General features: G+C 43.5%; 1 protein-coding gene across 1 annotated transcript in view; it reads right to left on the bottom strand.

Moving 5' to 3' along the window:
• Positions 1-26,178, bottom strand: part of LOC109431943 (tyrosine-protein phosphatase 99A) — a 586,380-nt gene that overhangs the window by 440,657 nt on the left and 119,545 nt on the right. The gene's annotated exons all lie outside the window — the stretch shown is intronic.

Here is a 26,178-nt window from a genome sequence, read left to right as displayed (position 1 = left end):
CGAAACTCATGGAATGATACATGGTGGAGCTTCTGGAAAAATAACTGGCACAGCATCTGTCAGAAATCGCTAGCGCCACAAATTATTTTTAACGACTTTTGATAGGGATTTCTCCAGGAACAAGACCAGGGAATCTCCCAGAAGTTCCTTATTTTTGGTGTAGCTAGAGCGGCCACCAGGATCCGAACAATCAGAGGAACATTTGAAGAAATACTCTTACGAACTCTCGATGGTATTACAGGAAGGACTACCAAAGGAATTCTAGGAGAAATCGCCATAGGAATTTTGGGAGGAAATCCCAGGGGAACTTCTACGGAAATTCCAGGTCAAACTCCCGTGGGAATTTCAGGAGAAACTTCCGTTGACTTTCTAGGAGAAATTCCACGAGCAGCTCCCGCAGGAATTCCTCGAGGAAATCCTGGAGGAATTTCAAAAAAATAACCTAAGAAACTCAAGAAGGAACTTCCGAAGAAATTCCAGCATGAACTCTCGCAGGAATATCATGAGAAACTCCCTGTGAAATTCTAGGATGAACTCACGAAGTAGTTTCAGGAGGAACTACCGAAAGGATTTCCGCAGGAATTTTAGGAGGAACTATCTGATGATTTCCAGGAGGATCTGCCAGAAGGAATTCCTAGAGAAATTTCAGAAGGGACTCCTGGTAACATTTCATGAGGAACTCTCGAAGGAATTCCAGGAGGAACATCCGAAGACATAATATAACGAACTCATAGAGAAATTCCAGGATCTTCGAGGAACTCTCATAGAGGTACCAGGAGGATACTCGTGGAGAGTATTCAAGTGGAGAATCCGAAGTAATACTATGACTTACTCCAGCGTGAACTCTCAGAGGAGGAGGAACTCCAGAAGGAATTTCAATAGGAAGTCCCAGAGTTTTAGGAGAAACTCCTAGAGATATTCTAAGGCAAACCCCCCTAAGAAATAAAAGTAGAGTCCCCTGTGAAATTTAATGAGAAATTTCACGAGCAACTCCTGTGGGAATTTCAGAAGGTGTTTCAAAGTGACCCTTCAGAGAAATTTCGGTAAGAAAGGAGGAATTTTGGGAGGAATTCTCAGATTAACTCCAGAGATACTCCTAGAAGGATTCCAGAAGAATTTCCAGAAAGAATTCCAGAAACAACTTTAGGAGAAATTGCAGGACGAACTTCCAGAGGAACTTCCGGAAGATTTCCTGAAGGAACTCTCGGAAGTTTTTCAAGAGGAACATCCGAGCAATTCTGTGATAAACTCCTGAAGCATTTTTGGGATCCAGGAAGTTCCATGAGGAATTTTAAGAGGAATTCTAGGAGGAAACTCCCGGATGGTACTCTGAAGGAATACTATGGCGAACTCACAGATAAATTCTAGGTCGAACTACCGTTGGAGGTTCCGCGTGAACTTCAGAGTGAACTCCCGGAAGAATTCCAGGATGAACTCTCGGAGGAATTTCAGAAGGAACTTCCAGAGATATTCTAGAATGAACTAAAGAAATTCTACAAGCATCTTCCGTAGGAATTCCTAGGGAAATTCCCGGAGAAATTTCATGAGAAACTGCCTGTGGAAGAATTTCAGAATAAACTCTCGGGGGAAATTATGACAAACTCACAGTGAAATTCTACGTGAAACTCCTGGTGTAATTTAAAAGGGACTGCCGGGGGGAATTCCAGAGGAACTTAAGAAGAAACTCCCAGAGGAGTTCCAGGAAGGACTTTGTGCGGAATTACAGAAGAAATTCCCGGAGAAGTTTTGGAAGAAACTTTCATACTTACTTAAGGAAACAATTTAGGATGAACTCTTAGAGAAACTCCTGGAGGAATTGGAGGAGGAGAACCCGGAGGAATTCCCAGACGGACGTTTCTCAAGAAATTCCGTTGAGGATGCCTTCAAACATTTTGAAAGGGATTCCTCCAGGAATTACGCCAGGGAATCCTTCGGAAGTTCCATCAGGCGTTATTTTATCCTGTCAGATATTTCTCTGGACCTAGCCAAGATGCGTTACACACCACATTTTGTCATATGAACGCGTTTGTTCAATATGCCATCAGTCTCTTGAGGGCATTCTCTAAGTTTTAGCAGTAACCACAAGCATATTCTCGAAAAACATGATGAAACCGTCGCTGAATGAACCAAATTGATTCTGGCCATCGGTTCCCTCAGGGCGCCCCATAAAGTTTCAGAAATGGTCAACCAAGAGTGTGGCCACTTTTGATACGACCACATACATAGGAATTAAAAATCATGATGGTCACATTACATGTTTTGTTGTATGATCGTAATTAGCTTTTGTTGTCGTTTCCGTCGGGGTACCTGGATGTTCCAGAAGTGGCCACTAATGGGGGCCATGTCTAGCATCGATACAACCTCAAACATATCTATGAAAATTCATGAAGGAAGATCTGTCGCATGACACATTTTTCTGTTAGAATATGATTATCCTCTAATGTCGGTTCTTCAGGGCATCCCGGAAGTTTCGAAAGTGGCACATGGGAACCATGGCCAGTTTTGCTATGCAGTCACAAGTGAATTGACGAAAAATCATAAAAAAGAGCCGTGGTGTTTTTCATCATGTTTTGCTAAATAAACGTAATTGACCCCTATCACCGGTTCTCCAGGTTGTTTCGGGTCATCCCGGAAGTTCCCGGAGTGGCCAGTGGTGACCATGTGGTCAATGATTCATCCTGACATCAGCTAATCATGCCTTACAAATTGCTGAACTTCATAACTGTAGTCAAGTCAGGTTTCATAATCTTGCAAGTAGGAGCCCGAACGCGCGCATTCCGCCACCCACGAACCACGCGTTGATAATTTCAATCAAAGCCACCCTGCCCACCTGGGTGCACCTCAGTAAAACCAGCAAAATTTTTCTAAGTCCAAATCGTAAACAACAAGGCCACGAAACGTCAAGGACTTAAAAGAATTTTCCCTAGCAACCGCGGCGTGCAGTTCCCTATGGTACTCAAAGTGTCAAATTTGTTGGATTTTGATCAAAGCAATCTGCCTTCAAAAACAAACACAAATATTTACTGTCACGATTCTGTCGATTGTGTTTTTATGAGACGAGAGCAAGGTATGTGCAATTTGTTCCGGATTCCCTGGAGAAATCACCTGTATTGGTAACTGGCTACGCATAAATCGTTACACTCGATGATGAGGTAGTGTAATGCACCGTTATCGTCCAGTGGACCAGGTTTGTTAACCACCCCAGGAATCTAGTAAGTATGTGCTCTCCTAAAAGTACGCGAACCTCGAGTAAATCCATCTACCACTTATTCCGCTATTGCGCTGTTATCCTAAGGTTTTAATGCACTTGCCGGTAGAAAAGAGTTTCTGGTTGAAAGATTAAAAAAAAACTTAAAACATTAAGAACTGCATTCCATACGGCAAAATCATCCATCCATCATGCAGTAGTAATCCACCAGCTCGTTTGTTTGAAAATGGCAGCACATTAATTAATCCAATCTTTGAAAGAAAACGGAACAGTACAAAACGACGTTAGAACAGATTAGAACCTACCTCATCATTGCAGTTTTACTGGTTTACTTCACGTACCCACTTGTATCCGTTTCAAAATAAAAACAATCTGTTTGACACTTTAAGTACCGCTGCATCGCATTGTTGGAAAATCAGGGTTACTGTGATTAAAACATCCCAGTCACAGCCAGTGTATGGAGAAATAGCGCCTCTAGCGTTCTATACTTGTACTTCTATTTCGACTTCGCTGACGACATTACGCATGGAGCTCGGTGGTGAATCGATCGAAGAAGCGAAATTGACTGTAGCCCTCTCGATCGCAATTGTGGAGGAGTGGATGAGATCCAGGAAGCTGGCATTGGCTCACCACAAAACTAGGGTGGTGGTTGTGAACAACAGAAAGTCGGAGCAGCAGGCTGTGCTCAGAGTAGGCGGTTGCACTATCACTTTGAAGCGCTTCGTCAAACAGGGTTCCTGACTTCCACTCTGCATCTTCATTAACATTCGAAGCTAGTCAGTAGCGAACGGTTGTCGCCTTTTGCAAAGGAAGCCAGTGGCAAGAAGTTCGAGTTCAACAAGTGGAGCAATAGGAGGCAATCAGTGAAGTACTAGATTGAAAGTAGTGAGCTGGATTTTCGTATGGTGAGATGATCAATTCTCCATTTCTGCAATGAAATGGTGCAAACAGCGTGGGTTATATGATTTCTTGCCTAATTTGATGCTGGTTGAGCAAAAGTTTAGGTAACTGTGTTGTTGTATTATTTATTTCTTACAACTTCAACAACACAGTAACCCAAACTTTTGCTCAAACAGCATCAAATTAGACAAGAAATCATATAACCCACGCTGTTTGCACCATTTCATTGCAGAAATGGAGAATTGATCATCTCACCATACAAAAATCCAGCTCACTACTTTCAATCTAGTACTTCACTGATTGCCTCCTATTGGAACACAGCGCGATACAGTGCCGACGGAGGAAGCAAAGATGACCGGTGCGGACCTCACGTTGGCGCTGAACTGCAACAGGAGCGGGCTACCAGAGATGTTGGTAGTTGCCGAACATTTGGATGAGCTGATCGGCTACTAGAGCGGGCGGTCTACCATCAGCAGGGACCTGAAACAGGGCCTGCAGAAGCTTCGCAAATCACTGGCTCTGGCCAAGAAAGAGTACGACCTCCTGGTTGAAGATCTGAGTGCTGCTGATGCGAGCAGGGAAGAGCGGTGCACCCAAACGGACAGCTTCCTTTTTGCTGAGCCTGTTGAGCTTACTGATGAGACGCGGCCCAAGAAGAGTCCGGCAGAATCGGGTGCAAAGCCGAAGGAAAAGAAAGCATCCGGCGCACCAGAACGGGAGAGATGATGCTAGTGCTGAAGAAGGAACCAGCCAAAAAAGGCACTTCCTACAAAGCACTAGCCTAGGAGGTACTTGGCGGATAGGTGCAGGTTAGAGCCCTAACGGCGGAGGCAATTCTCCAGTGTAAAAACCTGGACAAAATTGCCGACGCAGAAGAGCTCGCAACCGCACTCAAACAGCAGTGTGAGAGAGATGTAAAAGTGCATCGATCCGCCTGCGAAAGGGTCTGGCTGGCACGCAGATTGCCACGTTCAAACTCCCCTTAGGGGCGGCAATCGGCAAGAGTAAGGCAGCTTAGTCAGTGTGCCCGTTCAGCATATACGAGCCGCCAGTGGCGTGCTTTAAGTGCTTTGAGCAAGTCCTGGACATGCAAGGGCCCCGACCGGAGTAAGCTCTGCAGGAAGTGCAGAGCAAAAGGCCATATCTCCAGGGAGTGCAACTCGGCATCAAAATGCCTGATTTGCACGGCGAAGAAGGGCCACACAACGGTCAGGTCTAAATGTCCAGGCACGCGAGGAGGTCGAAGTTCCAAATGATAATGCAGCTTACACAAGAAACCCGATGACTCTGGCCTCTTGGATAACCAGCTCGGCTTCCGGAAGAGTCGATCAACGGTGGACGCTATTAGGGCTGTAGCCAAAACGGCCGAGATATCGCACCAAAGGAAGCGAGCAGGAATCCCCTATTGCGCGGTCGTCACGCTGGAAATAAAGAATGCGTTCAACAGCGTCAGCTGGGCCGCCACCGATTTCGCAATACATCACCTAGGAGTCTCGGTTAGCCTGATTCTGTAGAGCTACTTCCAGAATAGGGTGGTTGGTTATCTATGACACCAAGGAAGGCGAGAGAAGCTACAACATCACCGCAGGGGTACCTCAGGGGTCCATCCTGGGCTATGGAACGCGGCGTATGGTCTGTGTAGTGGCAGTGGGAATGAGATTCCTCCAGCAAGGGTAGATGGACACACAGGCTCATACCGAGCGTATCCAAGTGGATGAGCAGGCCTCATGGCGAGGCGAATTTTCACTTGACTCAATTTCTGTCAGGCCATGGGTGCTTTAGGTGGTATCTGCACAGATTCGGACACGCGGAGCATGTGTTCTTTGAATGCCCACGTTTCGTGGAGCAACGGTCGAGTATGCAGGAGGTGTGCGGTAGAGATATCACTCCTTATAAAATTGTTAAAAGGATGCGTACGGGGGCGGACAAGTGGGATTCCGTTACTTCTACGGTTTCTTGAATCGTACTTGAACTACAGAGAAAATGGCGAACCGAACAATAGCTAGTTACGTTGGCCCCTCTTCCCCATCCAGGAGCTTGAGTTCAACGGGTAGTCTAAGTACTAGCCAGGACCTGAGCCTCCAGGGGAGAGTGAACAACTAAGGGCGGTAGATGATGGAACGCTTACTATTAGAGTGTATTCATGTACGGTCCCCCCTTCTCGAAGTTATCCCTAACAGGCGTACCGCGAAGATAATGAAGAAAGAGAATGAGTTTTTAGTGGGTCAATCCCCACATCACCGAGGAACCTCCTCTATAGTATCTGATCAGCAGATCATTCTATAAAAAAGAGTACCCGGGTACCCAGAACCCATTGAAAATACACAGTGTAGAAAAAGCAAAACGCGAAATGCGCGGCACAAGAGGCATAGGTAAGACTGCCAGATTGGCTTGCATGGTCAAATGACAGCGCACGTGGGACAGTTCCACCAAAGAAAGGTGGATGGGTAGATAGTTGGGTTACCAGGCGCCATGTTGAAGTAACATTCCACCAGACTCAGGTCCTGACAGACCATGGTTGCTTCCGACAGTATCTACATTGTGCTGGTTAAGAGGAAACGGCGGAACACGGTTTGCCACATGCCACATTGTCTTGGAGCTGGTGGCGCGTAGACTCGGAGAGTGGCTAAATCAGACGTGATATAAGAGGTGGTCCAGGGGTTTGGAGTCGGCTTCCCCGACATATTCCCAGCAAAATACATAACCTATACTTCGACCGCTAATGCAAACTTCGAAACGCTGTTGCTCATTTAGGAAAGCTTAAAACGAAAACACATAAATTATTGCAAATTTATTTCCTGGAATGAGTGGCCCTAGTCGACAGAACGAATCTCCATTGGGTAATATATCAGTGCGGTACAAATTGGCTGATTATGTTTTTAATTCAACGGGTGTTCCATTAATTTAGCATTACATCAACCGTTACGGATCGAGTTATTGTTTCTGTTGATTTTTATTACGTGATGTGGTGGCTGTAAAGTAGCCATCGGGAGGAGGGTAATAAAATTTAATTTTGGCATTTGGTCGTCCGGATTTCAATTTCTGGTAGCATAATTAATTCGTAATGAGAGCACGAATATAATTTATTATTCTACTGTGAGCCATTCCACTGACCAGCCTCACCATAAGCTTACGTGATGGGTGTCTGATTGCTTGCTCAGGCTCACGCTCATTGGCTTTGGTTTATTTATGCTACTTGGGCTGTTGAAATAATTCAAAGTACACTTTGAACGATTTATTTTCAGATCCTCCTTTTTCGTATGTATCAACGTCAAAGTAACACACGATGCCTGCAAGAAGTGTTAAAATCAAACACATGAGCTCCTCCTACTTTGCTTCCACAGCTCATGAAAGTAGTAAGTGTCTACATAAATAAAGCGCACTTTACAGCGTACTTTTCGCTTCGCTTTAACCTAACGTTATCAGATCTTGCCCCGGAGGAGTTCTATTGTCTAATCTTCCAAAGCATCCAACACTAACAGTTTGTTTTTCAAGTACCCAACCAGCTAGAAGCCTTTCCCTCCAACGTTTTTTCGACATCAGAGAGATGGAAGATACATAAACTTTTAACACTACTCCTTTTCACCATTTTTTCTTCGTTCCCACCTACCTTAAGCTTCGCCCACTGAAAGGTACAGTCCTTATCTAGAACAAGGAAATCCACTTCCAACTCTGCAAGTGACCGAGAAGGTGAATCCACTTTGAAGACCTATCCGGCCCAAGACAGATTTTTCTTCGTTTACCCTTTTCCTCATTTCCAAGAACCCAGGGGGCGGCCCTGAGTTCAAGGTGCGGAAAAAGTTTCACTTTTCCACATTCGCTACGCTGCTCGTTATCGTTTCCCAGTCCGTCCGACCGACCGACCGAAGAGGACGCGACGGGTCCCCGTCTTTTCGGTGAGATTTGCGATGTATAGAGAGGCTGCCTAGCTGCCTGTCTGTCGGAGGCGTTTACGATTTTCCCAACGGGTGAACCGAAACCGGAGAAGCAGGATTAAGGTGAACTAGATATAAAATTGTAGAACAAATAGGAAAAGTGGTTGCACTTATTTGTTCTGACACACGGAAGCAGGAATTTATCTTGCGTCTGGGTCGGATGCCGCAGAAGGTGGGTTTTGTTGTGCTAATCGAGGTGCTAGTGTTTTTAAGATCTCTTTCTGGAACTTTTTCTTGCTATCTGATCGAAGTCAGTTCTTGATTTGTTGGTGCAGATTTTTTTCGGGTGTTTTTTTTTTCAGATTTCCGATTCCGATAAAACTTGAAGTTAAGTACGTAAGTTATCAAATGTCATGCACGTTATGTTTTGAGCTGAGTTGGGAAAGGCAGTTATATTCATATAACTGGATAACCTGGAAGGAGTGTCCAAGATAGTTCTGATTCCCAAAAGTTTCAATTTCATGCTTTCACGGGCCAGCCGATGGCAAAACCCACCAGCATCGCTGTCATTCTGACTTCGAATAGATTGGCAATGTACGACTTGAACCACTACTTTTGACCAAGGAGGAGCGGTTCAAACAGAGTCTGTTCTGGCAACCAGCGGCTTAGTATGGAATACTGTATCTGGAGCCAGCCCCTTCAGAGCGATGTGGGCAGCTCTGCTTCTGTAAAACGCAACGAAAGTTGAAACTTGAAATGTGATATCTTTGAAAGAATCCAGACGTGTTGGCAATGGCGTAGCCTAGCTCGTGAACTACAGAATGTCGGCGTTAATGTAACAGCTAGACAAAGAGATACGCTGACCCAAAATTGAAGAACGTGAATTCCGAACGGTGGATCTTTCAGCCTGGGCTGCGAAACAGTGAGTCGATAAGGAGAACGTCCAGCATAGCTCTGGTTCTCACAAGTTCCTACCGCATGTTTCCACGGGTCAAGCGATGACAAAGACCGCCAGCTAAGAGTTGTGTGCTTAGCTGGTAGTGCAGCCTGGGCACTGTTGTCCTTCTGACTTCAGCTAGATTGAGGAGGTACGATCCGAGCGTCTGTTCACCAAGGAGGTGCGGCTCAAACAGCGTCTGTTCTGGCATCCAGCGGCTGAGTAAGAAACACTGCACCACGCCCAGCTAGATCCAAGGAGGCAGCCCCATCAGCGTGGTCGTCCCATTGTTGGTTGGGACGTTAAACAGAACTGGCAAGATGGCCCTCCGGCGAGACAGGAGTGTTGGCGTAGGCTCAATAAAACACCCGTAAAAAAACATTGCGAATAACATAGGAGAAAATACGACTCTACACAATCAGCAAAGACCCACGCGACGAAATAAGGATAACGATTGGAAACTTGGAACATGGAATTGCAAGTCACTAGGTTTCGCAGGATGTGACAGGATAATTTACGACGAACTACATTCCCGCAACTTCGACATCGTGGCGTTGCAGGAACTTTGTTGGACTGGACAGAAAGTGTGGAAAAGCGGGCATCGAGCGGCTACCTTCTACCAAAGCTGTGGCACCACCAATGAACTGGGAACAGGATTTATGGTGTTGGGCAAGATGCGACAACGTGTGATCGGTTGGCAGCCGATCAACGCAAGGATGTGCATGTTGAGAGTTAAGGGCCGTTTCTTCAACTACAGCATCATTAACGTCCACTGCCCACACGAAGGGAGACCTGATGACGAGAAAAAAGCGTTCTACGCGCAGTTAAAGAAAACATACGATGGTTGCTCACCGCGTGACGTGAAAATCGTTGTCGGCGACATGAACGCGCAGGTAGGAAGGGAGGAATTATACAGACCGGTAATCGGGCGAAACAGCCCGCACGTCGTATCGAATGATAACGGCCAGCGATGCGTAAACTTTGCAGCCTGCCGTGGTATGGTAGTCCGAAGCACCTTCTTCCCCCGCAAAGATATCCACAAAGCCATCTGGAGATCACCCGACCATCAAACAGAAAACCAAATCGATCACGTTCTGATCGACGTTAAATTCTTCTCGGATATGACCAATGTCCGCACATACCGCAGTGCGAATATAGATTCGGATCATTACTTAGTCGCTGTATGCATGCGTTCAAAACTTTCGACAGTTATAACCACGCGTCGAAGTAGAACGCTTCGGCTCAACATCGAGCAGCTGTGTAACGTAGAAGTGGCTCAAGACTACGCCCAGCAGTTAGCAGTGGCCCTACCAACAGAAGAGCAGCTTCGCCCAGCTACACTTGAAGATGGCTGGAGGGACATCCGATTCGCCATTGGTTAGTACCTCGGCTACAGCACTAGGCTTCGCGACTCCGAATCACAGAAACGACTGGTACGACGGCGAATGTGAACAGTTGAAAAACGAGAAGAATGCAGCATGGGCGAGAGTGCTGCAACACCGTACGAGAGCGAATGAGGCACGTTACAGATAGGCGCGGAACAGGCAGAACTCAGTCTTCCGGATGAAGAAGCGCCAGCAGGAAGAACGAGATCGCGAAGCGATGGAAGAGCTGTACCGCGCTAAGCACACGAAAGTTCCACGAGAAGCTGAACCGCTCGCGCAGAGGCTTTGTGCCACAAGTCGACATGTGCTGAGATAATAAGCTATTTTACGAGACGTTCTACCGGTGGGCCGCTTATTGTTATTGTTTACATTCGATGTTTTTGTTATCACGAAAAGTAGCATAACATGTGGTGAGCGCCTATCAGATTTTTGCTGGCAGAGATATTTTGGTTTCTAATGTGGCATGTATCAATCCCCCGAGCTGCATGATGACACTAGCAGATGAAAAAAAAATCCCACGTTCTACAGATATTGATTATAGTGGGCTTATTGACGCATTTTTGCAGATAAATGAACCCCGTTTGTTGGATGGGCCTGTTTCACATGTTATCCTAGCGAAAATGTAAATAAATGGGCCCACCGGTTGAACTTCAAAACTGGTAAACATTCAAAAAACAGCTGATTTGAAACGTCTCATAAAATGCCTTATTACGGGAATATTCTTACGATGAGCACCTTAATGGCGATGTTGCAAGTACCGAAGGTGGCTTGGTAACAGATCTAGGAGTATGTGCACAGGACTTAAGACTTCCGGCCACTGACCTCCAAGAGATTGAAGAGGAGGTTGGCCGGTTGAAAAACAACAAAGCCGCTGGAGCAGATCAACTACCAAGCGAGCTTCTAAAATACGGTGGAGAAGCACTGGGGAGAGCACTACACTGGATCATTACCAAGATTTGGGAGGAGGAAGTATTATCTGAGGAGTGGATAGGTGGAAGGTATCGTGTGTCCCATCTACAAAAAGGGCGATAAGTTGAATTGCGGGAACTATCGCGTGATCACACTACTGAGCGCTGCCTACAAGATACTCTCTCAAATTTTATGCCGCCGTCTATCACCGATTGCAAGAGAGTTCGTGGGGCAATACCAGGCTGGATTTATGGGTGAACGCGCTACAACGGACCAGATGTTCGCCATCCGCCACGTGTTGCAGAAATGCCGCGAATACAACGTGCCCACACATCACTTGTTCATCGATTTCAAATCGGCGTATGACACAATCGATCGAGAACAGCTATGGCAGATTATGCACGAATACGGATCCCCGGATAAACTGACACGATTAATCAGGCGACGATGGATCGAGTGATGTGCATAGTTCGAGTATCAGGGACACTCTCGAGTCCCTTTGAAACTCGCAGAGGGTTACGGCAAGGTGATGGTCTTCCGTGTTTGCTGTTCAACATTGCGTTAGAAGGTGTAATAAGGAGAGCGGGGATAATCACTAGTGGGGCGATTTTCACGAGGTCCTTTCAGCTGCTTGGTTTCGCTGATGATATTGATATTATAGCTCGTAAATTTGAGACGATGGCGGAAACGTACATCCAGGGATTGACCACCGGGGAGGAATCACCGCGCCCGCCACCTCGAATTTATATCGACGGTGATAAAATCGAGGCGGTTGAAGAATTCGTGTACTTGGGCTCACTGGTGACCGCCGACAACGACACCAGCAGAGAAATTCAGAGGCGCATTGTGGCAGGAAATCGTGCTTACTTTGGACTCCACAGAACTCTACGATCTAATAAAGTTCGCCGTAACATGAAGTTAACTATCTACAAAACGCTTATTAGACCGGTATTCCTTTATGGGCACGAAACATGGACCCTACGTGCAGAGGCCAACGCTCCCTTGAAGTTTTCGAACGGAAGATGTTGCGTACCATCGTAGGCGAATAAACCACGAGCTGCATCAGCTGCTGAGAGAACCACACTGCGAAAATCTGGAGGCTGCGGTGGACGGGTCACGTCATTAGGATGTCGGAGAGCAACCCGACTAAAATTATTCTCGAGAGTCATCTAACCAGTGCGGTACAAGAAGACGTGGTGCGCAGTGAGCTAGGTGGGTCGACCAAATGGATGACGATCTGCGGACCCTACGCAGAGTGTGGAACTGGAGACAAACAGCCATGGACTCATTGGAATGGAGACGGCTACTATGCACAGCAGAAGCCACCCGGGCCTTAGACTGACCGGTAAGGTAAGTAGGTATGTTTTGAAAGTTGGGGGCGAAAATTCAACAATTTTTCAACAACATCTACTACTATGTATATTTTGTTTACCATTTCAACACTTACGAATAATAGTTGGCTTAAAAATGAGAACTGAGTCAATACATTCGCGTCATCACATTCACAGGAGATTGCTATTGATGTGACGTTGGGGAACGAACATGTTTTTCACTCGCCTTTTCCCAGTTTCCTACTGTTGTTGTGCAGGAATCAAACTTTCGACCACACCACACCGTCGACATTGTCGTCGTTTTCAATCAATCTCCTGCCGCGTATTTGTCTGACTGGCTGCTGTGAGGGGTCTCCAAAATGTTTTTTTGTTTGTTTGTTATAAATAAAAAATTGCAAATCATTGGACTACCCAGCCCACTCATTCTGCATGCCACGTTAAATGAAAGCTCAGTATGAGCACAAAAATTAAGTGCATGGAAAATTGAGGCACCCCTCCACGCAAACCTCCGTCTGCCTGATCACATCGTTTCGGTTAAAGCTACACACGATGAGGTGTGACGTGAGAGTAAACAAAAAAGCAACTGAGTCAAACGCAACGACGACACCATCGTCGTTTCGGTGTTGATTGTTTCTAACAAATTTCCTCACCCACCCCTGGCTGACAACTGGGACGATTGGGGTGCTGAAGCGGAGATACAGTTGAAGCCCGGATCTACTACATTGAGACTTCAAAATACTCGCAGCAGGAAGAAGGAAGTTGGACAAAATGCTTCCACATTTATCTCTTTTTAACTTTTGCATTTAATCCATATACCAGAAGACCCTGTTGAGTGTGTCTGGATACGATTCGCGGTTGATTCTTGGAACTTTTATTGACTTCCTTGGGCATCTAAGTACAGATCCACATACATACGTGCCTGCCACATAAAATGGGAATAAAAAAGTTATAAGTTGATATTTTTTGAAATGTTCGTACAACGCTCAAGCGAGAAACAGACTTTCAGAATATCACTCGTTAAAGTAGATTGTTGTACATTAGTTTTAAAAACAATATTTTCTTTTTTCCTGGGATACACATACAAATTGGTCTTCCGTGGCAGTGAGAAGTTAACTAACATTCCTCCTCTACTCCTCTATTGACTTTTAGGACGCGGCCAATGTCATTGTTCTTAACGTGTGTCATTTATGTCACTTTCCCCCAACTGCTGCACAGTTGTGCCGGAAGCCAGTAGTGTTCTGAATTGCTATTGGTGTTGATGCTGTTTACCACCATATGCCCACATAGTGATACACCACGATGATGTGCTGCCTTTCACAACTATTTGGTCGGTTGACTGCACGCCCGGTGCGGTCGCGCGGAGCGATTGATTGCCTTGCCACTTCAATCTACTGGCACTGTGTTGCCCGGGAGGTACATAGATGTTCCGTTCCAGTGTGGTGGCAGATGTGATGAGTCCTACCGACACTTTCAATCTGGAACCGTGAACGACAAAACAAACAAGAACCAAACAAACGAGGCTTATTTCCATTACTCACAATTTCCTCGAGTGAATGATACCGCTGAATATATTGACGCACCTGTCCGAAAGCAATCATGAACTACAATAGAAATACCTTTCATCGGGCGTGTGTATTTAGGTTCTGGAATTTCGATTTAAATGAATGGATGAATTGGTTTATGTTGATTTGCAAAAAAAAATGTTGTTATGTATAAAACTCTGAAGTAATTTGGTACGGAACATTAAGTAGAAAGATGGCAAATAACAAATAAAGTGGATTAAGGCTAGATGCTAAGAAAATACTGAGCGACAAATGAAGATAAACTAGGACAAACTAGGATGGGGATCTTATTGAACATTGTAAGGTTATCCAAGAGCTCATGTGAGTAAAAATTGTCGGATCTACAATTGTAGCTAGTGATCTTTTGCTGTATTAAGCATGAAGTTTAAAATCACACGGGTCCTCCACGAACGCATTAAGGTGAATATATGACGAAGCCACACCTAAAATTTTCAAGAGCACGAATCTGAAGAACCGAATGTCGGTTTGCGCTGAAAAGTTGATCGATTGGTCACCACCAGCGGGTAACTAATTGATCAACTTTTCAGCGCAAACCGACATTCGGTTCTTCAGATTCGTGCTCTAGAAAAAATTAAGGTGTGGCTTCGTCATATATTCAACCTCACTGATGATTTCTACTCCCACCGGGAACTTCAACACCACGTCGTACATGACATATGATAACACCAGACCCAGTCAGTTTTGTAAACATTCGACACTTTTCACTACCTTCATTTCGTTGCCGCAGTCGTGTGTCAGCTTGCTTTGTTACACTCGTGCGCTACCGTTACCTCTTACACACAACACGAGCGGTAGAACGAATATCAATAAACATAACAAAGGATCAAATTAATGCCGTCTGACACGATGACATCGGCACCAACATTTCAAAAGGGCGTAACTGCATTTACAACCAATGCCTTCTCACAAAGCTGTGGAGCGTATTTCATCCCTCTCGAGCAATCCCCTAGCACAAATAGAAAGATAAAATCCTCCTCTTTCGATTAATGGATGTGAATTGCGTGAGATGAATAAAATACGACTCACAGCTCTGTGAGAAGGCATTGGTTGCAAAAGCAGTTACGCCCTTTTGAAATGTTGGTGCCGATTTGTCTAATTCTTGCTTTTCGCATAGATTTTCAGCCAATTTTGATTATGAACGTTAATATTAGTTTATTCTTACATGTTACATTGAATACGACATACATATGGCCAACACAGGTCTCATTAACGAAGAAGACAGGAACAACAAAAGCCGAACCGTCTCCCGAAGACGCTTTCGTGGTGAAGTGCATTCGTTTGGCATTTTTGTTTCGTACGGTAGTTCGATTACTTGTGTTGCGAATGTCGGAGACAAAGGAGACCGAATATCGCAGAAAAGGTTCCAATGACTGTGATCTCTAACAAGACTGCTCAGGATGGTGTTATGTTCGACCTAGCGTCGGAACCCTTTGCATTACACTGAATGAACCTTATTATGGAATGAACACTGTAGTGAATTCGGATTTATAGCACAGAAGTACGAAGCATGAATAAAGCTAATGTATCGATCTCTTGGATCGTGACTTTCAACCGAGTTAGACGTTTTTATAAGAGTACCTCCGAAAATCAAATAATTCGACAATGATTTTTCATAAGGGCCTAACTGACTTGATCGATTTCTCTTCGTCGACTCTCTCTTTCGCTAATAACTTTATCAAAACAAACAAAATCATTATTCTTTTTGTTTCTATAACAACATGTAGCCGTCTTCTTCGCATTTCAACCAAAAAATCTTTGGAAAACTCAATACACATTCTGTGATAACACAAAGAGAGGATCGATGAAGAGAACTCGAATTTTTTTTTTTTTTTTCTTTATTAAAGAGGCTTTCAGTCAGACGCTGGTTCACCTCTCGAGAACTCGAAAATGTCAGTTAGGCCCAAATGAAAAATCAATGTTTTTGCAGCGAAGTTTTTGTGAGCGAAGAAGTAGAGCGCAGCGCAGCGAGTTATTTGTGAGTGAAGAGCTGGAGCAAATCGAAGGCAGCATTTTATAGCTGGAAAGCCGACACCCCTTCGGAGAGTAAGAGTTACAAAGTCACGTGAGTCATTTTAGTTTTTTTTTAATTTGCATTTTTCTTAGGTATCCAATTGAATTTTAATTGCGGTAAGCATGACAACTCTTATCGGTACGGTTGACCATTATGTGCGAGGATCGAGTTTTAGCAAATACATGGATAGGATGAAAATTCTGTATCAATTAAACAATAGCTATGAAAAAAAAACCTTTTTATTACTCTTAGTGGACCGGCGATTTTTGATGAAATTTGCTTGATTTATCCAGGAGTTTATATTATGACGATTGATTACAATGAAATGATAAATGAATTAAAAGAAAGATTGGATAAATCCACCCCAGATATGATGAATAGGCTTAAGTTTCATTCTCGGGTTCAGGGCGTTGATGAGCCAGCCGAAAATTATGTTCTAGCATTGAATTATTAGCAAGTGAGTGCGGTTTTGGTGCTCACAAAGATGAGGCTATAAAAGTTCAATCATATTCGGATTGCGCGATCAGGAGCTAAAGCAAAAGCTTCTTATGAAAGATGGTATGTCGTTAAACGAGGTGGAAGAGTTAGTGGTTCGTAGTGAGCTAGCCAAGCTTAGGGCCAAAGAATTAAGGGGCTGTCCATTAATTACGTAAGGGAATTTTTACGATTTTCCGACACCCCCCTCCCCCCTTGTAAGATTTTTTGTATGAGAACCCAAAAATTTTTGTATGGCGCGTAAGATTTCTCAAACCCCCCCTTCCCCCATAAACCCTTACGTAATTAATGGACGGCCCCTAAGTTGTGCAGATGATGATCCTAGAAATGTTAATAAGGCAATCCATGACGACTTTTCGCGATGGGGATGACAGCCAAAAATGTAAACACAGTGTGAGTACTACTTAGGGGCTGTCCATAAACCACGTGGTCATTTTTTGGGACTTTTCCACCCCCCCCCCCCTCCCCCCCCCCGCGTGGTCATTTGTCCATACAAAATTTTTAATTTGTCCATATAAAATGATTATTGGCCGAACCCCCCCCCCCCCCCCCCCCCCCCATGACCACGTGGTTTATGGACAGCCCCTTAACAAAGTTTCGTCAAGTGCCGTCGGTGCTTAACAAATTCCTTTGTGTTCAATTGTCACCCCGATCATCGGATGTCAAAAATACATGGTAAACAAAGAAAATCAGCTGATCGCATCTGTCTCATGGATTGCCTTAGGGCCGATTTCTTCACCCGGGCTTAAATTTTAAACCAAGCTTAGCAAAATTTTAAGCCGGGCTTAATTTTTTTTCGATTTCTTCACCTCGGCTTAACCACTAAACCCGGTTTACTAAAGCTACGGTTTACGTTAAGTGTGGCTTATTTTAAGCGGTGCTCTGAGGTGGCTTAGCAGCGCTAAGCCAGGTTTAAGCCGCAAATTGCAGAGTTTGGGTTTCTTCACCTGCTTCATAAATAAATTTTTGAAACGTCAGAAAATATTTTTTAATAAACATGTACACTTAAGAACGATAAAATTGTAAAACGTTTGGTTGAGGTACACCGGGGCAAGTTGAAACGGGTGGGGCAAGATGAAATGCGATGTTTTGAAATAGATTTCAATACAATTTGGAAATATATCCTTCGCTAAAAGATTGTTTGAATCAAAAACTATGTGTTATGGCGATCGAACTGTTTATCATCATTCATGTTAACCCGCAGTTTCATCTTGCCCCACTCGTTTCAACTTGTCCCGGTGTACCTTACGGATGGAGACAATGGGCAAATCACTCTTTGAATATACATTTAATTTGCATCTAATGCATGAAAATGCATTTTTATGTTTTTTCATCAACTTAGCTATTTCAATGCTGACGAATGTCAAACCAAAAGTGTTCAAAACATAAAAACCCCGTTTGTGATGGAGACGATGATAAAGAAAATGATAACCTATAGCCGGCGGGTCGTCAATATAAAATATCGGGTTTGGGACAATCAAGTTTTTACATTACATTAAAAGCCTTCAAAAAGGCACCGTGTTGATAGTTATGGAAATTTGTCATACTGATTTGGAAGTCGAAAGTACATTTGCATTGAAGTCCTTCCATTATTTCAGGTCACAATAAACATTTTCGTCTCTAATGGTTCAAGAGATATTTTTTTACAAACAAATTTAGGATGACACTCAAAAAAAATCTTCTAATACAAAAAGGTATACACTGATTTCTTATAAAAACTTAGTTCAAAGCACGTTTAGCCCATCGAATGTTCAACATTTTGACCCTTAATTCTAAATATAAAAAGTTTTATACGTGGTGTACTTCTAAACATGACTTATTTTGAATTCCTAATGGATATTATTGGCAGGTTTGTCCTCTCCGTCGTGGGGGGTTTTTGCCGGCCAAAATGCCTGAAACATTGCCATATCATTCAGCTTACTTTGGAAGGATTTGAGGCCAACTTTGAGTTCAATAGGTTTCAAAATTTAGTGTCTAGCATGATAGAACACATGACTGTTCTGCCGTCCTACGCATAATTGTCCCATGTTATATGGGAATCCCATATAACATGGGACAATTATGCGTATAACGGGTTCTCATCGAACCACCGCGAAGCATGATGGTACTGATAGAAATGATCATATTCTAGTGATTTGTTTTTCATTGCAAAAATGTTTTGCAACTCGTTGCAAAGCTCTATTATTAAAGCGCACATTTAATCCCATTTTTTTCATGATGAATATTAATAGGGCACGATTATTGAAGTACTAGATTTGTAGTAATGAGCTGAATTTTTGTATGGTGAGAAGCTGAATTCTCCGTTTCTGCAAGGAAATCGTGCAAAAAGCGTGGATTATGGTTCCTTGCCTAATTTGATGCTGTTTGCGCAAAACTGTGTTGTTGTTTTGGCTATTTCTTGTCCCTTAATCAGTAAAGTTTTCCAAAGTTTTGCTCAAACAACATCAAATTAGGCAAGGAATCATAATACCCACGCTTTTTGCACGATTTCCTTGCAAAAACGGAGAATTCAACTTCTTACCATACAACAATCTAGCTCATTCAATCTAGCTTCATTAGCAGCGGTCGGAATTTTCGCTCATTCTCACGAAAATAGAATTCTCCCTCACGCCAATTTTCAGCGAAAATCTGGCTTGAGAAATCTCCCGCACAAAGAGCAGAGCGAAAACATTTTTTCACTCACTCCCAAAGGTGCGAGAATTTCGTTTGCCGTTTGTCGGTCGATTATGTTGTCTTTCCTTGACTCATATGACGCCGACGATGATTGGTTTTATGTATTATATTTTCTACACCCTCTGTGTGGTTGGCGTGGTGGTGTGGATAGAGTGCGCGTGTCGCGTATGTTTTTAGTAATGTTCCAGGTTCGAATTCCGTCGCGGGCACAATTTTTGTTAATCTGATTTGAAAAGATTTTCGTGAAAATTGGGTGAGAGAAAATTTAACAGAACGAAAAGAAATTATCTGCAGGTTGAAGCGATTTTCAGTTATCATGAATCGCTACTCTCGAAAGAAGTGCTGGAGGGGAAAAGTGTTCCTCAAGCAAAATAGTGAAAATAAGCTCTCCCGCCGCCGTGAGAATAGCCATATTTCGTATCGCTGAAACGAAAATTACGAACCCTGTTCATTAGGCTTTTTAGAAGATATTCGATGACATTGAATCTAGATAGATCGAAATTACATTTTTGTAATTACGTTTCGAAAGTGCTTACCTTTTAATCGGTGAAAAGGCAGCGAATTAGCCTACTTTTCCAACCAAACTTTAACAAGTGTGCCGAAAAGTACTACTTTTTGGCACTCTTAAGTGTGCCGAAAAGTAGTACTTTTCGGCACTGTTGTTTGATTGGACAATTTGCTCCTAGTTTTTCTTAATTTATCATAGTTAACAAAGTTAATATGCCGGAAATCTATAAATTTTATGTCCGCGCACGTCCTTTCGGTCACTTCCTGTATTATTTCTTCCAAAAACTTCTCCTCTTAGAAAAAAAGGGCCTTCTTCTTCTTCTTCTTCTTCTTCTTCTTCTTCTTCTTCTTCTTCTTTTTTCTGGCCAACTAGCACCGTTCGGCGCCAGTTGTGTTTTACGTCGGCTGGGTCTAGGAGCTAAGCCAGGGAGACAGCCACCACACCTGAGGACCCTACATATCGAACCCATCAACACATGGGCCGGGACCTACGGCTTTACTTCCTATCCGAGGGAAGGCGTTTTATGTCTCAGAAAATCCCATCGGCGTCGACGGGAATTGAACCCCGACCGACTGGGGTGAGAAGCAACCACGCTTACCACTACACCACCGACGCCGACAAAAAAAAAAAAAAAAAAAAAAAAAAAAAAAAGGGCCAGACTGAACTGGACGGAAGCTTGAAAATTTGTGACAGCCATCTCGGTCTAGGCCTAGTGAAACGCCTACTTGATCGGATAACAGGCTAAGACGGCTAATACACGTGGAAGCCCGTATGCATGTTTTCTCAGAATGTGCAGTTAAGGTTGTAATTGATGGGTGTTTTTCGTAATTACAAAAAACTTTGTATGCAACACTGCAAAACTCGATTTTTTAGCATTCGTTGTATTTATCCAACTCGGCAAGCCTGCTTGGATAAATGTACAACTCGTGCTGAAAAAATCATCATTTTTGCAACTTGTGGCATAAATAACTATTTGCAACTCAGCACTATGAAATTTGATTATTATCACAACGGACTAGTTTTTGGTACTATACATTTGCAATTCAATGATTCATGCAACTGATTTCGGCTGTAGCTTGCTTGTTCAAAATTTAGTGTCTAGTCTAGTATGCATGATGAATATGACCGTTCCCACCGAACCACCGCAAAGCACGATGGTACTGATGGAGATGATCATATTCTAGTGATTCGTTTTTCATTACAAAAATGTTTTGCAACTCGTTGCAATACTCGATCTTTTGATCCCATTTTTGCATGATTAATATTAATTACCTTTTTCGAAGATATTCGATGACATTTAATCTAGATAGGACGAAATTAAATTTTCTGCAATGTGGCACTCCAACTTTGTACAATGAAAGGCAAATTCGAACACCAAATGTTGTGGAACGATCATGTGGAGTAGGTGTGTGGTATATGTCTGACAATAAGCATCTCTCAGTGTGTTTAGAGTCTTATCCCCCAATATGTCAACAGACAACTGATAACGCACGCACATTCCCCACCCAGGGTAACGCCCACGCTATCGAGTGATAGCTGCTGACGACATCACAGCAGGCCACGACTCTTCCTCTTTCTTTGGTCAGCGTTCGACCACGTCGGACGTGCAGTGTATCGGGTCGCTGCGCTGGGCGATTCTCATCGAGGACCATCAGCTAATTCCCACAATGGCAATCCTGCCAGGCTTTATTGCGATTTTTTTTTTGCAATAAACTCAAACATAGGTGAGAATCGCTCAGCCAGTTAAGTAAAATTAAAAGTGAAAATGATTGAAAAATGCAGATCGTGGTGAAGCGGCAGGTATGAGTTTGTTTTTTTTTTCGTTCAAGTTGTGCAAAGGAGTGTCACGTCGTTCACCGAATAGAAGTTTTGGATTGAAAAATATAAAAGACGCGTCGCGAGGACCGTCCGAATGACCTGATTTTCCAGTATGCCATGCTAAGAGACGTGTCTCGAAGACCGTCAGATAGGTTATGTTCGATTTTCGGAATCGAAAGACGCGCCTCGAAGGCCGTCGGAAATGCGAAAAAAGGGCGCGCCTCGAAGGCCGTCGAAAAATGCGGAAAAAGGGCGCGCCTCGAAGGCCGTCAGAAATGCGAAAAAAGGGCGCGCCTCGAAGGCCGTCGGAAATGCGAAAAAAGGGCGCGCCTCGAAGGCCGTCAAAAAAATGCGAAAAAAAGGGCGCGCCTCGAAGGCCGTCGGAAATGCGAAAAAAAGGGCGCGCCTCGAAGGCCGTCGGAAATGCGAAAAAAGGGCGCGCCTCGAAGGCCGTCGGAAATGCGAAAAAAAGGACGCGCCTCGAAGGCCGTCGGAAATGCGAAAAAAGGAGCGCGCCTCGAAGGCCGTCGAAAAATGCAAAAAGGGACGTGCCTGGAAGGCCGTCGAAAAATGGAAAAGAAAGATGCGCCTTGGAGGCTATCGAGAAAAGGAAAAGGGTGACGCGCCTCGAAGGCCGTCGAGAAATTCAAAAGAGGATCGAGGGAAGAGGGACGTGCCTTGAAGGCCGTCGAATTGATTTTGAACTTCAAAATAGCGACTGAGGAACGTGTCTCGAAGAACGTCGTGTTTTAATGAAATGGTTTTGAAGAACCAGAAGTCTCACCGCGAAGATTTAATGGAAATCTCACTCCCAAATTCCCAATCCAACGCTCAGTCCGTCAAGGAGATCCGCTAAGTATGCATCTCTTTGTCATTTACCTCCATCCCCTCCTAGTAAAATTACGCACCATATGCAACAATCCGATGGACCTGGTAGTGGCATATGCTGACGACATATCCATCGTCATAACAGACATCCGCAAACTAATCGCCATTAAGCAAGCTTTTTTGGACTTTGGACGGTGCTCAGGATCGCTGTTGAACTTCGACAAGACGTTTGCTGTGAATATCGGAATCGAAAGTGAAGGAAGAGATTCTGTATGGCCACGAGTATGCGAATCAATCAAAATATTAGGAGTAACTTTCTTCAACTCGCAAAAGAAAATAATCGATTTCAACTGGGGCGAAACCATCAGGAAAACGTCACGGTTGATGTGGATGTTCAAACCAAGGAACCTCACGCTTCAGCAGAAAGTGGTGGTGCTTAATACGTTTGTTACTTCAAAGCTGTAGTTCCTATCATCTGTAGTCAGCATTCCGAATCAAGCTGTGGCACGGCTAACATCGCACATTGGAAGCTTCATCTGGGAACGCTACTCCTTCAGGATCCCTATCGAGCAACTCACCTTGCCTAAAAATAAGGGTGGGCAAAATTTACATCTACCAATGCATAAATGCAAAGCCTTGCTCATCACGAGGTTCCTTAAAGATCTGCAACACGCACCATTCGCTAGCTCGTTCAATCACCATCTTCAGAACCCACCGAACATACGCGCTATCCCAGCCCTCTACCCGTGTATGAAAGTCATTGCCAAGGATCTTGCTTACGTTCCCCAGCAGCTTACAGAAAACCCCTCAACAGCAACTCTACACAACTTCAATCGGGAAAAGCTGAAAACTCCCAAAGTAACAGAAGAAAACCCTGGACTAAACTGGACGAGAATCTGGAGGAATATCAGAACCAAAGGACTCACGTCAGCCGAACAATCCACGTACTACTTGCTAGTGAACGGAAAAATTCCACACGCTTTACTTCTACATCGGCAGAATCGAGCAGATAGCCCTACGTGCCAACAATGCCCAAACAAAGTGGACGATCTAGAGCATAAATTTTCCGCATGCCGAACAACAAATGGTTTGTGGAGACATCTTCGACCAAGGCTGGAAACAACTTTAGGTAGGAGGATTACATTTAACGATCTCCGGTTCCCGGAGCTGGAAAACGTTGCCAGTAGAAGGAAATATCAGGCGCTAAAGCTATTTATTACCTACATAAATTTTATTTTAGATGCCAATGACGATCTTTCCATTGATTCGTTAGAATTTGTTTTAAACTGTTTGTAAATGCGTATTTGTAAAATCCGACTAGAAAAATAAAGTTCAAATAAATGTGTTTAAAAAAAAAGATCGTTACAATCACATGTGTTGTATTCGAGGTTATATTTGCCTCAAAAGCCGCAGGTTGGGTTGACTTTGTTTTGGAATAATAAAAAAGAAATCGAAGGACGCGCTGTCGAAATGTTTAGTGTTCATTTTGCGAAATGGGACGGCGCCTCAAGAAAACTCGTGAGAAATCTTTGGTTTTGGACTTAAAGAGGCAAAAGGACAAATGTAATCGACTAGTAGATACATTCTATGAAATTTGGATCATCGACCATGTTCGAATCCCAGAACCGTTACAATAGCACTCCGAACATGTGCAAGCTGGAGTATTCATTTGTCAAGAATAAACTTCTTGAAGTACTTGTGTACGAATTAGTCGTTTTGTGAAACAAAGTTTGGACTGAACGGTACAGCAGTGATATCATCCGTCATCGCTTTGCTAGTAAGATGCGAATAGTTTAGTGGTATTATGAATTAGTAGCTTAGTCATATGTTTGATCACTTACATTGCGTAATGGACTATTTTTCACTATCAACTAAATATATAGTTGGATCGTTAAGCTGATCGATTCCCAATGTTTCCTGCACTTATAATGCGAGAAAATGCATTGATGTATGAAGAAATAGATACGTAAATTTATTGTAAATCGTATAAAATTGGTTATCAAACACGAAAAAAGGTATTGCAGTATGACGGCGCTTTTAATTGATGACTTTATATTGTTCGCCAACTTCAAAGCTTTAAGCCCACTTTTGGGTTTCTACGCCGAAGATCCGACGCGAGATCCGTTGACAAAGAAATAACTATGACAGCAGTCGCCGGACAGTTGGTTATTCTGATATTTGACGGCAGTTACCCGTTAGTTGTGTGACTGCATTAATGTCATGCAAATAGAGCATTTGCTTTGTGTCATAAGTTAATGTTGACAGATTTCTTGCTGTGTTATTGAGGAATTTAAGGATGTGCTGTATCACGTAAACCTTCGTTAAAACGCTCATGTAATTCAGCGAAGCAAAGAAAATTTTCAGTGAAAAAGGCAGTCATGCTTTACATTTGTGAAATCCCTAGGTAGGAGCATTTTTTTCTCGTTTTTCTTGAGGGAAGAAGGGGAATGTGTGGTATATGTCTGACAATAAGCATCTCTCAGTGTGTTTAGAGTCTTATCCCCCAATATGTCAACAGACAACTGATAACGCACGCACATTCCCCACCCAGGGTAACGCCCACGCTATCGAGTGATAGCTGCTGACGACATCACAGCAGGCCACGACTCTTCCTCTTTCTTTGGTCAGCGTTCGACCACGTCGGACGTGCAGTGTATCGGGTCGCTGCGCTGGGCGATTCTCATCGAGGACCATCAGCTAAATTCCCACAGTAGGTACTAAATCGAAGATCTTCGAAACTAGCGTTGGGTAAAATATCAACAGTCTAGGTAGTTAATCATTGTTAATTTCCTTCTGCATCCGAAAACATTGCCGAGCGATTCTGCTTTTTCTGCTAAAATTTTTGTTGTTGTTACTCCATACTACATATAACGGGCATTTCAAAATATCGGCGGCTTAAAATGACGTTTCCATTGGAAAGTCACTGGAATGATATGGGAAATTTCGTTAAGCTTGGCTTAGCGTAAGCCATCGCCTTCATTTGCTAAGCCGGTGTGAAGAAATGCATATATTTAAACCTGGCTTAAGAATTTGGCTTAACTTTAAGTGTGGCTTAAGATAAACCAGGCTTACGTCGTTAAGCCGGATAGGTGAAGAAATCGGCCCTTATTCAGTTAAGGTGACTCCCTATTTCAGCACTTCTTTTTCGATTCTTATTTCTAACAATCATCGAGCGCAACAGTAGTGGTGTTGCCTTTTTACATTTGTTTTATAAACAAACAAACAAAAATAGCACCTCTTTGTCACGCTTTTGCCAATGTAAACATTTCGAGATTATTAATCATTTAAAAGCAATTCAAGCAGTAGACTACTCTGTTTTGCTAAATAACAATGAAACATGTCTCAATATTACGAAAAACACCGAATTGTATGTGCAATAAGCTAAAAATGATCGAATACTCTTAGTATGTTCCTCCGCTGTTGATGTTTGCAAGCAGCAGCAGTGTTGGCAGACAGTGCGGAGGAGATTTCACAAATAAAAATTATACACACTTATTTTGTATTTAGGAGTTCGGTACTTTTTTCTACCGGGCTCAAACTGTAAACCATGCACGGTAAAAAATCTGCACGCTGATATGAACAGATTGGCACTTGAATTTGCACTACTGTCTAATCAGTTCGTTATCAATTCAATATCATTCGAAAAAGAACATTCAATGCCTCATCAATTTAAATGGGAATTCACTTCAATTCGTTGTTGACAATGTTTTGATTTCA

Source organism: Aedes albopictus, chromosome 1 (genome assembly GCF_035046485.1).
Source record: "Aedes albopictus strain Foshan chromosome 1, AalbF5, whole genome shotgun sequence".
Taxonomy (NCBI): domain Eukaryota; kingdom Metazoa; phylum Arthropoda; class Insecta; order Diptera; family Culicidae; genus Aedes; species Aedes albopictus.
Note: the sequence above shows the minus strand (reverse complement) of the source record. Positions and strands in the feature narration are given on the sequence as shown.